We start from the raw sequence: 13,326 nt of genomic DNA, 5'->3' as shown, positions 1-13,326 counted from the left end.
TTTTTTTTGGAGACAGAGTCTTGCTCTGAAGCCCAGGTTGGAATGCAGTGGTGCAATCTCAGCTCACTGCAACCTCTGCCTCCCAGATTCAAGTGATTCTCCTGCCTCAGTCTCCTGAATAGCTGGGATTACAGGCACTTATCACCATGCCCAGCTAATTTTTGTATTTTTAATAGAGACTGGGCTCACCATGTTGGTCAGGCTGGTCTTGAACTCCTGACCTCAAGTGATCCACCAGCCTTGACCTCCCAGAGTGCTGGGATTACAGGCGTGAGCCACCGTGCCAGGCCTAATCCCTGTTATTATACAGGAGCCACAGTGGTATCGTCGTAAGGTTTAGGGCAAGAGGAACTATTCTATAATCCTATGATTAGTTTTCAATCTTTTAGTGAGCCTGTGTCCCTGGGCTGTGGTCTTCACAAGAGCTTCTCAGTTTACCCTTCCGCACTTAGGTGAGACAGGATGGCAAAAGGAGACCGGAGTTGGGTAATTACCTTCCTCCTCGTCAGATAGACTCTGATAAAACCAGAGTTACTTTGGCTCTGCTAAAATAGTTTTCCTTGAGGACAAGTAGTTGTTAAGAGGAACAGAGGACTCTGGACTTACTTCGAAATGGTTATTCTTCCCTTTCCCCTGCCAGAATCATAATGGGATACTTTTCAGATCACAGTAAGGAGCCATTGGAGTGCTTGTAGGTAAAACTCAAGCAATTAGTTTACAATTCGTTTGGAGCAAATACCCTTTACATTTTTCTACCAGGCTCTAGCGGTGGCTTTTTGCATCTGGTAAGCTGTGATTATCTGTGCTCACCTGTCTCTCCCGTTTTCAGGGTGGCGGCTTGCCTTATGACTTCAATTCTCTGAAGGAAGCAGGAAGAGTTGTTGATTTTCAGTTTGTTCAGTGTTTTCATGGTTTATTTTTAATTATTATTTTTTTTACTTTAACTGCATACTACATCTAGCATTTCTCGCCATGTTATCCCGCCCAACCCTCCCCACCCTCTGATCCCTGTCCCCTACCCCCGCAACTGCCCCCAGTGTGTGATGCTCCTCCCCCTAAGTCTCACTCATAGGTGTTCAACACCCACCTATGAGTGAGAACATGCAGTGTTTGGCTTTCTGTTCTTGTGTCAGTTTGCTGAGAATGATGGTTTCCAGATTCAACCAAGTCCCTACAAAGGTCATGAACTCATCATTTTTTATGGCTACATAGTAGTCCATGGTGTATATGTACCATATTTTCTTTGTCCAGTCTATCACTGATGGGCATTTGGATTGGTTCTAGGTCTTTGCTATTGTATACAGGGCTGCAATGAACATAGGTGTGCATGTGTCTTTATAGTAGAATGATTTATAGTCCTTTGGGTATATACCCAGTAATGGGATTGCTGGGTCAAATGGAATTTCTATTTCTAGATCCTTGAGAAATTGCCACACTGCCTTCCGCAATGGTTGAGCTAATTTACACTCCCACCAACAGTGTAAAAATTGTTCCTATTTCTCCACATCCTCTCTAGCATCTGTTGTCTCCAGATTGTTTAATGATTGCCATTCTAACTGGCTTGAGATGGTTATCTCAATGTGGTTTTGATTTGCATTTCTCTAATGACCAGTGATGATGAGCATTTTTCATATGTTTGTTGGCCTCATGTATGTCTTCTTTTGTAAAGTGTCTGTTCATATCCTTTGCCCACTTTTGAATGGGATTGTTTTTTTCTTGTATATCTGTTTTAGTTATTTGTAGATTCTGGATATTAGCCCTTTGTCAGACGGGTAGATTGCACAAATTTTTTCCCATTCTGTTGGTTGCCAGTTCGCTCTAATGATGGTTTCTTTTGCTGTACAGAAGCTCTGAATTTTAATTAGATCCCATTTTTCTATGTTGGCTTTTATTGCCATTGCTTTTGGTGTTTTAGTCATGAAGTCCTTGCCTATTTGAAGATGAGAGTAATGACCACAATCTTTTAACATGTTGGACTACAAATCAGGTAATTATAAATCAGATATTATGAAGTAAGTCTATTCATCAGGAAAAAGTGTCACACTTAGTAATCTCTAAAGTCTCTCTCAGCCCTGAGTTTTGTTCCAATTTTTGTTTATTTTAACAAATTTTTCTTTGCAAATTCAAGAGATTAGATGCAAAGTTATCGTCACATTTCTTTGCCTTTACAGTTTTGAAGCAAAATACAAATAGGGTAGAGAAAGTGGAATATGAACAGGAGGTGAGCATCTCGGTCTCAGCTTGCCACTTGTGCTGTGGTCTAGAGCAAGTTGCTTCGTGTTTCTGGACCTCAGTTTCTTCACCTATGGAATAAGGCAGGAGGCTTAAATTGCAGTAATTGCTAACAGTCTTCTATTTTAGAGGATGGTTCTTTAAAGGACCCATAGAAAAATGTGCCTAATTTATTGCTCACAACCTTGATTTTTAAACATAAAATATTGTATTGGCATTAAGAAATAGCTATTTAAATGTCAGCTATTGATATGGGCATAGTATCTGGCAGCCTTCCATTTTCTAAATGGAAAAGAGAGGACTTGATGGTGCTTCCATTTATTTTAAACATCAGAAATATGGTTCCTGATGGCTGACAAATCTCCTGAAATCTCAAAAGACTGGCTTCATTTAAGCAAGATAGATTTTGAATAGCTGATTAACTGAAATGGTTACAAAAATACAGATGTTAAATACTTACTTTTATCGCTTAATATTCAAATTGTTGAATTTGCCAACAGAGTCAATTAGAACACAAAAAGCTCAATTAGTTATCTGGCTGTTTATGCTGTCATGCTCCAAAGAGGCAGGTCTTTTTCCTCTTCCACTACTTCTCCTTCTCTTTCTTCTTTCTTCTTCTTCACAGATTTGGATATATTTTGCATTAATTGACCAAATAGGCTTTCTTCTGTTATTATGTAGGCACTGAATGATTCTAGTACTTGTTTTTAAGCAATATATTAACATTTGTCTTGTGCTTTTGTCTTCTAATCGATTCAAATAGCATTTACTCAATATCTATAGTATGTCAGGTACTATTTTAAAGTTCAGAAATAAATAAAAAAGTAAAGGCCAATTCTCTAAGAATTCACAGTTTTGTATGGAACAGAAATATTCTGGTGATGTTAGATTTTGCAAGATACTCTAGAGCTAGAGAAACTGATCTGAGAGTTCTTGGCCTATAGATGGTAGTTAGAAACATGGATGACCTCTACAAAATAATAGAACCTTAAATATCTATATTTAAGGAGTTCATAGAAGATGATTCAGCAAGGAAAAAAACAGAATAGAAAAACTCAGAGAAGAAATTACAGAGTTAAAAGTTTGTCTTTGTTCAGATTCTCTAAGAAGCAGACCCAAGATAAGATTTGTGTGCAAGAAAATTATTTGGTGAATGATCTTAGGAAGTAATAACAAGGGAGAGAGAAAGTGAAACAGAAAAGGGGAAAAAGCAGTAATGAGTGTGTTATCCAGCATGTTACAGTTGTGAGCAACTAAAGCTCAACTTCGGTGTGGAACTCTGAGAAATGACATAGACTTGTGACCCAAAGATGTCTTGCCTAAGGCGTGAAGGTGCTTGCATACTTATACACCAGCTGTAGTTAGTCATTGGTTCCCAGGAGTTGTTACTTCTCTGGCACTTCTGGTTTATCGATATGTAGTAGGAGTGGGTTCTAGCGGTTAGAGAAAATCCTCAGACAAAAGAGTGTCTGGTGCTGATGGTTGTTAAGTCTGGGCTGTCATACACAGAAATATTAAAGGTTTAAGGGGTATGAATGAAGAATTGATAGATCTCCTACCGTTTAACTCTGTGAGAACCAAGGAAAGAGTGTCTGGTAGGAGGAAATGGTAAACAATGCCAACAAAATTGACAAATCAAGTAAGTAAAATAAGAACTGGGAATTGTGGGTATCTTTACCATAAGTCGTAAGCCAAGGGGAAGGCATTAATAGAAATGGATAAGTAGAGATAAACAAGTAGAGAATGAATGGATAGATGACAGACTAAGATGCAGGAAAAGAAAAAATGAGTGGGGGGGGTATCAATTTTATAACTAAAATGGAAAACTTACACAAAGATAAATTAAATAGAGTTTTAATTAAAACTAAAAAAGTACCCTTTTGTAATTTAATTCATATATCAATTTATCCAGGAGGCTCTCCTTGAACTGACAAAATTGCCTCAAGTGTCATTTTTCTTTCCAATGCACCCTTTGCTCATTTAAAAAAAATATACAATAGATTTAATCAGAAATAAATTTACCACATTATTTATCTGCTTATCTTACCAAATCATTTATCTGCTGCTTTTGTGGGGATAGGATTAGACACCGAGAGAAATTAGAGCTCCATTTGGTTCATTTGAGCTGTAAAGCATCGAATTACTTTGTGCTTAGCAATCTTAGGACACATTTATAGAAACCAAACCAGCATCCTGGGGCACATAAACCCCATCACACAATGTCCCTCCGAAACTGAGGTTAGTCATGTTGGCGGTGTTTTCTCCTGACATATTAATGAGCTGTTGCATTGCAGCCCATCATCAGAATGCAGAATGATTTCTTTTGAGCAATTACATTTTTCCTAAACAGGCTCTAGATGGAGATATTCATCTATTGTTCTTTTGTTTTCTCAACAGTTGAGATAAACAATATACTCAACAATTGAAAGAAAGTTAGAATTACTCATTTTTAAGTCTTTCAAAAACTCATAGAAATGATTTAGAATGTTATTTAAGGCAGATAAGATATGAGAAATATTTTTTGAATTGCTAATCCAGATAATTTATTAAAGTGGGACACTGCTGTATGTTACCTCTTTCTATATACCTACATTTTCTTACGAAGATAGAAACCAATTGCCTTTTAAAATATAAAATAGATTTAATCAGAAATAAAAAAAGGAGTTAAAATATTTCAATTTTTTACAACTGCATTTTGTAAATAGCAAAGAAAGACTGAACAGTCAATCCACAATAGGGAAAGAATTCAAAATTTGCAAATGTTCTTGTATGAATTTTAGCATTAGTTAAGTGTTAATTAATTTTTCTTGTGATTATTGAAATAAAATAATCATGTGCATCACTTCCCCAGCAAATGGGCTGTTCTGGACTCTGAGAATACAAGTTTAGGACAGAAAAGGAAAGGAAAAGGAAAATTAGTGTAGAACCCATAGAGACATGGAGTGATGGAAAGGGAAGGGAACCAACTCCTGACACACTGGGCAAGGACATGACCTCTGTGAGCTCCTGTTTTCTCCTTGTGGAATAGGGAAAATCTTCCTGCTGTACTGAATCTTGCAGACTGCACTAAAGTGAGCAAAATGATTATGATTGGCAGCAGGGCAGGGAAGCAGGGATGTGCAGAGCAGCGCGGCAGGCACGGGGGAGCTCTATGGAGATGCTGATGCCTGCTCCTTCTGGGGCACTGCTCCAGAACCCTCTTCTGCTGGTTCCTTGCATTGGGGTAGCCAGCCCAGAAGAGGGCTGACCCCAACTATCTCTGTTGACCTGGCCCTGCAGAGACTGGTACGCACCCTTTGACCAGTCAATCTCTCATGCAGGTATTGCCAGAGCATCCTTCTCACCTAGGAGCTCTGCGACCGACTGAACCAGCCCAGAGCTCTGCATGTTGCCTCCCCGCCCATGCTGCCAAGCCATGGCCATCAGCCTGAGCAGTTTGAATGGTTCTGAGAGGGCTGAGCTGTACATCACAGCCCAGGAACCATATCCCCACTGCATTCGATGCACCAAGGTGGCTAACGGAGGTGGAGGTGTCCTACATGGCTCCGCCAGGGCCGCTGCATTGAAGCCTGAGACTGTGTATTCAGAGTCCCTGGTACTGACAGCAAAGGCTTTGAGAACCCATGTGGCGCCAAGACCTCCTTCTGTGGTTTTACTGAGAAGATGATGAACTCCCTCATCTCCTACAGCACCTGGGCTTCACCACCATGCACCAAGGACAGGACCTGAACTCTATCTTTACCCCTTCTGACACCAGATGCTGAGATGCCACACTCTGGGTATGCCTGCCCCTGAGGGCCTCCACAAATGGGACAAGCCTCAGACCTATTTTGGTCCAGCTACCCCTGATGGTAATTTGAGTTACTATATGCTGACTTTATTCACTACCTTAGAGAGGCTTTTGAAGTTCAGGTTGCTTAATAAGGATCCTAGAGACAGGTACATGGCTAGCACTGGAGCCCTCATCCTGCTGACAGCTTTGCATACCTGTGATCAGGTTAGCAGTGACCCTTGATATATCACAGAAATTACTGGAACTTCTCCGGCCACTATTTTGAATGAACACAGAAGCCACTGATCATTTATCTAAACCACAATCTATACATTCAAGCTCTTGCACAAAGCTGGCATCATTCAGCTGCACCTTCACAGATTTCAGTGTCCAAGCTCTTTGTCTTTGCAAAGTTGTGGCTTTCATACTCTTAATGGCCAAAGTCTTTTATTCTTTCTTTTTTCTTTTTTTTTTGTCTTTTCAACCTAAAACAGGAGCTCTAACTCCCCACTACTATCACATTCTTCCCAACAGGGGACGTAAAAGATGGGTTTACAGCTCTCCATGAAGCCTGTTTAATGTGGAACACCCAGCTGCAGCTTGACTCTTCCAGGGGTACTCCATTTGGGCATTAGATAGACATTCCAATCTCCATTGAGGAAACTGGATTGCTTTGCTGGATTTGTTAGAAAACTAAAGATAACATTCCCACAAAGATAAGATGTACGCTAAGCTAGTAAGGGGCAGACATACCACAGAGTTGAGCATCTTGAAGCCAGCAATTGGCATTGCATTACTTCAGGAAGGTCAACAGAAACATTCAAAGCTGAGTATTTAACCAACACCAAGCAGCAGTATGGGAAACTGCACACCATCTAACCCTAATCCCCTCACTAATGATGTACAATTTCACAGAAAACACTCAAACATTTATTCAGAACTCAAGGATAAGTCTTAATAATCTTTCCATAAGATATTGAGTCTCTGAGAACATAATCAACTTGCTTCTACCCCAGGGGGAGGGAAGACAGCCTAACTGATAAAGGGGGAGCCCACAAAGAAGCAGGGGTCTCCCACTGCTTGGTCGCTTTCCCAGGCTGGTTTAAGGAAGTCTTTTAACATATTATCGCCATAAAGCCCATTTAACCAAGACTTTTGATTTAATGCCTTGGTGATTAGTAGTTTTGAACAGTTTCATGTGCTGCACCCAGCACTGTAAGTACTCTCCAGAGGGTGGGCTGACAAGAGACCCTCCAAGGCAGAATTTTTCTTGGTCAGCTCACCAAGGGTCAGGACTGGTCCTTCCATTCTACGGCTTCAGAAGACAGATTTTATCAGTACACACTTAACAAAAGTGATTAACTCAGTAACCAGAATGAAGAGACTTACAGGAATTAAGCTGCTACTATAATAAATTTACAAAGAAACAGAATAAACAACACCATGATTCTGACAGCGTTATAAAAGATTTTCTATATAATGGATGTACAATAACCTTTGAATGTAAACAGAACATTCCGGACAGATCAAGCCTAGCAGTGGAAGCTCAATTCCTGGAAATAAGAAAGTTGTAGATCTAACTCCTTGATCTGTTCTTGATCTTGAAAAGCCACTGACTTTCCTGTCTTTTTTGCTACATAAGCTGCAAAAGTGGGCTGCAGGTAAAGCAGCAGAGGTGAAGCAATCTGTAAGTACAAAGTGCTAAGATAATTAGCCACAGGAGATTGCTTTGCTCAAAGAATTTCAAATTTTTTGAAACTCCGGTTGGTAAGATTGTTCTTTGGCTTTTCAAGTTGGCATCTGAACTTCTGAGGAAGAAAAAAACATTGTCTCTCATTTTTAGGTGAGGAAGACTGGGAATTGGATAGGATTTTCTCTTCTTCCTGTCTCCTGCCAGCTTGACACGAAGTCAGGACAATGAGCAGCAGAGTTGAATTGCTTCTTTACAGCAGACTGGGCAACCCCACTACTATACCTTTGCATGTAGTTCAAATGAAGTGATTTTTTTCATACTATTTTAGAGGGAGGTGGAATATAGGATGCTATTTATAACACTATTGTATGAACACACACACACACACACACACACACACACACACACACCCCTCCATATTTATTACTTTACTAACCAACCCACTTAGTATCTACTTTTTTCTTATCACTGAAAATGGCAATGAACATTATCCCATTAGCTCTGTGTAAACTGAAACCATCACATGTGAATGACCTACTGACTGTTTGTTGCCAAAGATCTCTAGGACACATACTGTGTTTTCTTTCATCATTTTGAGTTACACCAGTCTCTGTGTTTAACTTCCCCATAGTCTTATTTTCTGTCATCATTTTGTGTGTTAATGAATACTTTTGACTCATAAGGATATGCATGTGGTAACATTGGAAGTGTCACAAAAGTGCCAAGGCAAATTACATAGAAGTTTTGCTATGCATATTACATACACACACACCACACACATATATACATGTATATGCATATATATGATATATACACACATGCATATACACATATACACACACATTTATATGTATATACATGTTTTATAGTGGCTCAAAGCAAGTGAGGACAATTAAGGAACTGTTTTAGGCAGCAGATAGAATCAGCCTTCAATTTTGATGAATACTTTGACTCATTAGGACATGCATGTGGTAACATTGGAAGTGTCACAAACGTGCCAAGGCAAATTACATTAAAAGTAGAAGTTTTGCTATATATATTATACATACACACACACACACACACATATATACACATACACACGTATATATACACACATGCATATACACACTATATATGTACACACATACATATATGTATATATTACATATATGTGTGTGTGTGTGTGTGTGTGTGTATATATATATATATATATATATATGTTTTATGGTGGCTCAAAGCAAGTAAGCACAATCAAGGAACTGTTTTAGGCAGCAGATGGTCAAAATCATCCTTCAAATAAGGGTTGGAGAAAGCCCTTTGAATAGAGGGCATCCAATTCTAAAGAATGAACAATAAAGTAAATGGAAACTAGTACTACAATATATGGAGACATGCCATAATTCCAAATATATGCTGCCCAGAATATATTTTCATGAGGACTGTGTTTTGACCTAAGTATTGCAGATTCACTTAGCAATTGCATTTCCAGGAAGCCATTCCTACCCCTTCTTCTGCATCACGGCCGTTACTTGCAGAATATGAAGGGGAACATGGATTTGGAATTGGAGAGGTCTGGACTTGCATCATAACTGTGTGAGCATGGACAAGTTATTTAATCCCTTGTAGTGAATTCTGTGGAACAGCACTCAGATCCTTCAGGCCTGCAGCATCCATTCTTCCAACTGATGAGAATGTTGGTGGGTGGAGACTTCAACTCTCTGGGATTGCCGTCAGCTAAAGGGAATAATTACCTTATCTAAGGTTACATTTCCTCTCTGGGGATAGCCTGCTTGCAAAGATTTGTTGATTCAGGGTAGAAAGCTCTTCTCCTTTGCCATGATTTGGGAAAATCTGAGGGGCCATTCCAGTTTCATACATTCCTATGACAGTATCTGAGGTCTTTGTTGAAACTGCATACCAGTTCAACTTCCTCTGCCCAGTTCCCTGCCCACTTCCTCACATATTCTTTTCTCAGTAAAACCAATTGAGGCAAACATCTGTCCCCAGTGTCTATGTGCTGGGGACAGATGTTTGCCTCAATTGATTTTAATAGATACTCAGCCCCTCTTTGAGTATCTATTTTGTCATAACAGTAATGACAATTTCACAGTTTTAGAGATATAACAATTTATAGCATGTCATATATTTCCTGACGCAGAGTAAGCAAATAAAGATGTGGTGTTATGGCTCCTGTGAGAAACTGGAGGGAAATTACCCCACCAAGTTTTATCTGCCTACCGTCACCTTTCTTTATTCTTTCCTTTCACCACTGAGTTTCTCAAACAACTATTTTGTGCCTGCCATGGTTTCTTCCTTTCCAGACACTGTTCTTAGCTGCTGTAATTTGCTTTTTATTTCCCCATCAAAATCCTGGTTCTTTCATTTGAAATTAGGCTGACAATTAAGGCCCACTATTATGTGTTCCCTGGCATCTAGGGCAAACCCAAAGTGCCCCAAATGGCCGACCTGCAAGTTCCCTTCCTTATTTTCCTATAAGATTCCTTACAGGAGATCTTATTCCCAAGAGCAGAACTAAGATATCCTAGCCAAATCACCCCCTTTTTCATGGGGACCAGGCACTCCTTCCTGCTTATTGCTGAGTAGCAGGCTTGGTTCCTTGCCTGCCCAAATGACTCAAACAAGCCAATCACCTTTTCTTGGGATCCAGGAATTACCCCACCCTCCTGATACTGCAAAATCTGCCTCCCACTGCCCGGGTGGTTTGCTGTGCTCCTGGATGCATCCCTGTGTGGCCCTGCATGGCAGTGTCCCCCTCCTCAGGATGTGAATGTATATGGCTAGTAAACTGCTCTCAGTCTTATCTGTTCAGAGGCAGGTGTCATGTGTCATCCATTCTCATAACCCAAGACAGGAATCCATTCTTCATCAATGGGATGAAGAGGAGGCAATTACAGCAGTCCGCTCAGCTAGAGGGAAAGGACTTTGACAGTAGCCCAATTCATTGTTGTAAGCCTCCATGTCTGAGATGAGAGTAATAAACAAGGCTCCAGTCAGTTCTACCACATCTATATCTACAATAACATGGGTATGTCAGTCATTGGCATCTTACTTCAACAATTAGCCTTGGTTACTCCTACAGTTCTTTTGTCGCCCAGGCCCTTAAACTCCCTCTCAGTCATGCCCCTAGACGTCCACATATGATACATTTTGAATGTCTAAAGTCTTCTTAGGGAAATTGGGATAAGCTTAGTGTCTTAGTTAAAATTTACAAGCACAAGAAATTTGTTCCCTTGGTCTTCAAAATAACCTTTCCCAGCTGTCAAGGAAATACATAACCTTTACATTTTATGTAAAGCTTTGTTATTTCCGTATCTCTCACTTATGCACACTTCACTTTACCCCCTTTAAGCTTGTTATTCTTAAGTGTCTCTCTAACTTCATTCCCAAGTTCCAGTTTCGTATTTCCAACTACCAAATGTTCAGGTGGCTGTCCTGCCATAAACTCTAATTTTACATTTCAAACGAATGTATGTTTTATTCAACACAACTTCTCTTCTGTGGCTGACTTATTCCTTACTAATAATATGTTTTACCATACTTATGTTTCCTAGTCTCCCTTGCAGATGGACTGGTATCACATAACTAGTCTGGCCAATAAGCTGGGAGGGGAAGTTGCAGGTAGAATATCTGAAGCAAGCAATTAAAAGCCAGCATCTTTCCCTCATTTTCTCCATAGTGCCTTAGAAGCCAAATATTCCAGATAACAAAGCTATGAAGTGAAGGAGTGTCTGCCCCACACTACCTGAGTGATTTTACCTGAGTGTGAAATAATTCTTTGTAGATTTAAGCTACTTAAATTTTCATATTTCTTTGTTACCAATGTGTATAGTGTCTACTCTGACTAATAAGACTTCCCAGCTGGGAATGATGTCAACCTGGAGTCATGATGCACTATTCAAGGAAGGCAGCCACTGTTCTGCCATAGCACACTATTTTCGTGCAGAGATGGGATTTTCTGCACCTTATCTGACTGTTTTAGGTGAAGCCACAAATCCAGATTTCATGGGGAGCCTCCCAATATAAAAATATTGGTTCAAAATTTTAAAACACTATTTGCACCATGCAAAATGCCCATGGACCACATTCTGCTCATCTGCAGTTCCTAAAGGAAAAAAGTAATCTGGGTGATCTTCAAGCCTTTCTCAGCTCTGGGTTGGTATGATCCTATAATATGAGGATACAATGCTGAATTCATTGGTCAAATGGGCAGATGTTCGTAGATTGGTCCAGAATAATATTGTGAAAGCACCCATCTCGTTATATTATAATCTTGCTTTAAAAACAAAAACAAGCTGAGAACAAGCAAACAAAATTTCATGCAGTGGTTCTGTATTTTCCACCTCTATATGCTTCAATTCTAACTTCAGCTATTCAGAGCTCTTCTCAGGACGCAGCTGCCTGGTCTTTAGAACTTGGAAGCACCCACTGTAGGCACTCTTGCCATTTCATAAGGGTGCTATGCTTATTTATCATGTCTGCGTATCTTTGCTACTATGCAATCATATTCAATGCTTTCTCTGCATAGTCAAATCATACCAATCCTTAGGAGCCATTCAGCTCATTCAAAGAAACTTTCTTTGATCACTATAGTCATCCTTGACCACTTTTATTTTGAATCTTTGAAGCGTTTATAGCTCAGAACATTTAAGTTGCCTTTAAATACGTTATCATGTATTAATAGTACCATTCCAAGTACATTGGTATTCTCTCTCAAACCAGAATGAGGGCTGGGCTATATCTTGACTCATGCCACTTTTATATTTCTCCAAGTGCTCAGCAGTATATTTTTCCACATTATGTTGCAAATTTCCTTGTCTCACCAAGACTGAGCTTGCCTAAGACTGTGAATCACTTTAATACTCCAACATAAATGTAATTGGTAATACCCTTTAGCTTGGACAGATGAGGTCATAAGTTGAAAGTAGACTGTGTCTAGTGTGGATGAAAGACAGAGGGAGGGGGAGAGAGAGTAGAGGGCAAGTAAATGTTAGAGGCATGAAAGATAGGACAGGGCTGGGAGCTTGGGGCCTATGTGTCAAGCAGCTTAATTTTTGCTTTTTATTTTTAGTTTTGTTTGTCAGGCAGCTGAACAAGATGTCTACATTCTACCGCCTCTTCTTAATAATCATTAGCTAAATGAAAGGCTATTTATGTATAAAAAGACAAAGGAAAAAGTTTATGATTATCTAAAATGTGAACTCTCAAATAAATTATCTTATAAAAAAATTCAAATTTACTTTCCCAAACACTTTTCTACTGGCAAAAATGGTGAAATTCACATAGAAAAGAAACATTTGAAAGCTTGTATAGCAAGTTAAGACCACTATTTTTACACACAAAATGAATGCTTCAAATATTTTATATAATTTAAGTTTTAAAAAAATAGGTCAAGTATTTACCCTATGTTTCTTTGCTACACTAAAATACCATTTATTAAACTGACATTAAATAACACTGCAAATTGTATCCTACAAATTGTACAAGCATATCATTCTGGCTAGATAGGCACAGGTGTATATTACACACATGTGACATTGTGGTGTACATACTACTTTCACAAGTCGTTGTACCATGTAAAAAATCCTTTAGCCTCTCTTGAATTGAATTGTAAAGCAACAACAAAAGA

This window comes from Cebus imitator, unplaced genomic scaffold (assembly GCF_001604975.1).
Source record: "Cebus imitator isolate Cc_AM_T3 unplaced genomic scaffold, Cebus_imitator-1.0 Scaffold539, whole genome shotgun sequence".
Classification (NCBI taxonomy): Eukaryota; Metazoa; Chordata; class Mammalia; order Primates; family Cebidae; genus Cebus; species Cebus imitator.
Note: the sequence above shows the minus strand (reverse complement) of the source record.